Source organism: Palaemon carinicauda, chromosome 27 (genome assembly GCF_036898095.1).
Source record: "Palaemon carinicauda isolate YSFRI2023 chromosome 27, ASM3689809v2, whole genome shotgun sequence".
In the NCBI taxonomy this organism is placed as follows: Eukaryota; Metazoa; Arthropoda; class Malacostraca; order Decapoda; family Palaemonidae; genus Palaemon; species Palaemon carinicauda.
In genome coordinates, this window is record NC_090751.1 from 30,230,861 (window position 1) to 30,235,864 (window position 5,004).

A 5,004-nucleotide genomic window follows, 5' to 3' on the forward strand; every position below is an offset into this window, starting at 1 on the left:
GGGGGAAATAGGTCCTATTCAGTAGCCTATTTTATATTCTTTTATTCCTCGTATTATCTTTTTGCTTATATGAATTAAAACTTCAAGGCAGTATGGTGGATAGTGCAAAATGATTGAATATTTTGTTTTTCGATATGTTTACTTTTCCTTTATTGTTGATTTGTCAGAGCGTGTACCCCTTAATAATGTTTGGGGAGAGAGAGAGAGAGAGAGAGAGAGAGAGAGAGAGAGAGAGAGAGAGAGAGAGAGAGAGAGAGAGAGAGAGAGAGAGAGAGAGAGAGAATTATTTGCCTAATTTGTGATGACGTCATTCCACATAATAGCTTCTTTTAGCCGATTTCAATGAAATTCAAAGTAATCTGTTTTGCCAAAACAAATCCTATTGACCCCTCAAATTAAGGAAAGACCTATTTTGTCTTTTCACGCTCTTTGGATAGCGAGTACAACCCTATATAAATAAAAAAAGGTTGCCTGACTAGGTGAATGGCGTACATCCTGTTCTTACAACAGCCATCATTTCAAACAAGTCCTTTATCATTGTAAAGCCCCCATCACGTGATATAGGTCGCTTATTTTTCTATTCAGACGAGAGAAACAATGCTTTATTGCTGTAGTTGTTATCGTGCATCTGACAGACAGATAGATAGATAGATAGTTCATTTCAGTTCTTTATTTCTTATTATTGATGTGTAGATAAGTCTTTATATTTATGTAAAATTCGTATTTAAATATTACAAAAACTTCCTTATTAGAGAAAAAGTAAAATTACATAGACATAATATACAGTAAGATAAATAGATTAAAACTTTTTCAAATGGCATAGAAATTAAATGGAAAAGCTGGAAATACTAAAGACTGGTATTGTTCAGATTTCTAATAGATGGCGAGATTGTATGGTAGAAAGAAATTTATGTCATAATAGAGTTAATTAGAGCATTTAATTATATGTTAGAAATTAAAGATGCTTGTGGCGCTAAAATGAGAGTGGAGGAAAGGAAAGTGTGCCACTCAAGATGTGGAGAAAAGCAAAGGCATAAAGTTAGACAACATTATAGCTGAATAAAAAGTAACAACAGTACTGGAGAGGTAATTGATATCAGTATGCATAGTGTAGTAGAATGAGGGTGGGTGAATGTGTCAAAATTTGTTCTGCATTTGGGTGATTCATTGAAAACGAAACGTGTCGCTAGTGGTAATCTATTTTAGCAGTGCTAGTTTTTACGCACTCAAAACTAGTTTTTAATGTAAGAAAGAAAAATGCCATTGAAATAAAATAAAATAGAATTTTCTTAAAATCTTGGACGTGTAAATAATTCATATTCGTAGGTATTTTATATATATCTGTAGAGAAGCTTATCCTATTTTGGAGGAATATGTTAAACCATCTTGATTTAGTTGTCAGTAATAAAGTGTATATTGCCTTTGATGGAACAAGTGAAGAGGGAAATTATTAGTTAGTGTGGTGACTGCGCTCTCTTCTATTGTTAAAAAAAACTGTATAGGACTAGATATTTCTTGTTGAGAAGAATACACGTAAGTGTATTCCATATTAAAACCTTCTATTGTACAATATGAGATTTAAGGTGCTTTTTAGTTTGAACAAAACTACCTTTACTATAATCAAAATTGCTATCCCTTTTTTTTCTTTTTTTTTTTTCTTTTTATGAAAATTGTCCCTCTCAGTCTACCCGTTTCTTCAAAATCGCCTCCTTTTTATCACCTGGCTTCCAAAGAATTGTTTGACCTTGGGTTTTGTTTTAGTACAAGCTCGCGAGGGTAAGGCTAGCCATGGAAGGCTTGATAATGCATTCATACAAAAGGAATGTGGTTATCCTTTTGGGCATGTTTGAAATTTTCCTATTATAAAAACGAGAATCTGAAAACAGGAAATCCCGAATGAAAACTTGCGATTCTGTTGTATAAGCCTCAGAAGATTGAATGTAAATATTAGGTTATCTTAATGTATTAAGCTGGTGTTTATAAGTTTCAGATACTTTGTAGTTTATATTGCTGCATATAATGTTTTCTATTAGATAGAATCAGCTTAGTTGAATAGGTATGTGACATTTATGCAAGTTCAGATTCAGGACAAAAATATATAAAGATGTTTTTTGTATTGATAGTTTTTAATTGTTGCATTTTTTCGGTAATGTCAAATGTATGTATGGCAACAGCTTGCAATAATAAATAGATCAGTTTGTTCTTTGTAGTTAGTGTATGTTTTTTTTTATTCTTTTAAAGTAGCTTGTTTTTACATACTTTGATACTTCTCTTTCATTATTAAAATGATTTTGATTTTTGAGATATGCCTTCTCTAATATAGGATTTTATTTAATGTGTACTTTCTTTTGTATCAAACTTATTGTGATAAGTTTCAATAATTTTATTAGGAAAATCTTGAGATTAAGGAAGTCTTGTATACAAGTTATTAAATACGAGCTCTTTTCAGATCATGACTTAGGCTAAGTCTTGTCTTTCGTGGATTAACAATTCATGACGTGGTTTTTCCTTCAGTTTCATGTTTAAATACACATCATTAAAAGCAAAGATATATATAATTCAGTATTTGCTAAAACAAAAAGTAGATCGATTTCTTCTTCTTTTTTCTTCTTCTTCTTCTTCTTCTTCTTCTTCTTCTTCTTCTTCTTCTTCTTCTTCTTCTTCTTCTTCTTCTTCTTCTTCTTCTTATTATTATTATTATTATTATTATTATTATTATTATTATTATTATTATTATTATTATTAGCTAAGCTACAACCTTAGTTTGGAAAAGCAAGATGCTATAAGCCCAAAGGTTCCAATAGGAAAAAACAGCCCAGTGAGGAAAGGAAATAAATAAACATTAGAAAAAAAATGGCAATAAAATTGACAAGGTGTGAAATTCTAAAGATAGATGTTGAAGGATCTTAATATGAATACTCATCTCTTCCTTCCTTCTCTTCTGCAGAAACAAACGATGCCTTCGTCGTCATAGCACTCGGGAAGGACAAGTTCCAGACGTCCATCAACAGAAAAGGCGCCGAGTTCCGTCGAGTGGCACGAAGAATGTGAACTGTGAGTGGTTTATTCCAAGTTATACTTCGGATTGTCTTTTGTAGCTTTATAGCATATATGCACCCCCCCCCTCTCTCTCTCTCTCTCTCTCTCTCTCTCTCTCTCTCCTCTCTCTCTCTCTCTCTCTCTCAAACACACTTGCACTTCTACGTTAAATGACTTTCTCAGTCCAACTCTGGACCACATTGCCTAGATACGGGCTGCATAATTGCAAGAGCCCATGCTTGGCCACAAGGGCCAGGCAATCTTCAAGAACAACAATACATAGTCCAATTTCATATTATTATTATTATTATTATTATTATTATTATTATTATTATTATTATTATTAAGCTACAACCTTAATTGGAAAAGCAATATGCTATAAGCCCAAGGGCCCCAACAGGAAAATAGCTCACTGAGGAAAGGAAACAAGGAAAAATGAAATATCATAAGAACAGTAACAACTTTGAAATATAAATTTCCTATAAAAACTTAAAACTTTAACAAAACAAGAGTAAGAGAAGTAGATAGAATAGTGTGCCCGAGTGTACCCTCAAGCAAGAGAACTCTAACCCAAGGCAGTGGAAGACCAGGGTACAGACCTTTGCATTAAATTTACTCATTAGTTCTGCATCCACAAATGATTGACGTTTGAGTATTTGTTTTACAGTTAAAACAACTTTTATGATTTACTCCAAAGGTTTTTTATCGACGCAGATGTTTCTTATCGCCATTGATACTGATGAATCCTTCAGATTTCTTTAATCGTAATGTTTACACTCTATTCAGATTTAAATAGTGGTAGCATATATTAGAGAAACTGCGTCTCTCGTTAATTTTTAATCTTATAAATAGAAAAAATGAGGTTGAAATTTGTCAAGTGGAGATGAAAGAGATCTTGGGGTTTAAAGTGGATTGAACAGCAGATATGTTTAAATGAGATAGTGCTCCCCCACCATTTGCACTTCGGCATCGAATGGTCTTCCTGATCCCAACACTAATATGTGGGTTCAGAATGTGTAAATACAATTAATTCTGGCTTTAGGGTTTGAACCACTGTCGTTATCATCGATTCACTGCTTAGGTTTATCGAAGTCTTCAACGTCGAAGTCGACATCTGCGAAGTCTTCAGTGTCGAAGTCGTCGTCGACATCATCATTATTGTCGTCCCTTACAAAATTATTTTGTAGAATGTGGCATGAAGAAGCAAAACCTGATGAAATGGAACTAGGATGTTGCTGGCTCAAAAAAAGGAGACCTGACTGATTGCAATAATTAGAGGCATCACACGTCAGTTATGAAAATATTTAGTCTGCCCATTCTATTTTTTGGGAAACAGTAACATTACACTTTTGGGTATGTTATAACTAAAAAGAATATGTAAAAAATGGACACTGGCACTATGCAAGTTAAAATGCATGTAGGTTGCTTATGGTTTAAAGATTATATTAGAGGGTTGTTGTAAATTGTAGCCAAGTTTTATAGTCTATTAGCTTTTTAGGGTTAGAGTAAAATGAAATTTGACGTAAACACAATTGGAAAGATCTCTATGATTGCTCATGTATGGAAAACCTGCCAGGTGACAAGAATTAAGATATCCCAGTCCATTGTAATATGTAGAAAGTAATGAGATTTTGTTTTGTATTTTTGTAATTTCATAATATACATTACTAAGTCAATTATACCTGTGTAATGTTGAATACGCACATCAGTGCCATCCTAGATGTCTGTACTGAATCATCTCGGAAACTTTCTCTTAGAAAATGGTTGTATGGAAATTAAATTTTACACATTTAATCTTGATAATTAATGACAATAATTAACCTTAAACAGTAATGATTAAACTCTTATTGAAATTTACATAAAAGAAGAAATGAACGTTCTAGTTTTTAATTGTTGTAGATCTCTCTTTTTAGTCGTGTTTTTTTTTTTTCATATCTTTGAATCGCAAAGCGTATTTAATGGAAG

General features: G+C 32.6%; 1 long non-coding RNA gene across 1 annotated transcript in view; it reads left to right on the forward strand.

Moving 5' to 3' along the window:
• The window catches only part of LOC137621149 (uncharacterized), a 26,459-nt gene extending 23,451 nt beyond the window's left edge, over window positions 1–3,008 (forward strand). Inside the window, exon 3 of the long non-coding RNA XR_011040135.1 lies at window positions 2,948–3,008. This is a non-coding gene — a long non-coding RNA (uncharacterized lncRNA). The remainder of the gene's footprint in view (window positions 1–2,947) is intronic.
• The last annotated feature ends 1,996 nt before the right edge of the window (window positions 3,009–5,004 follow it).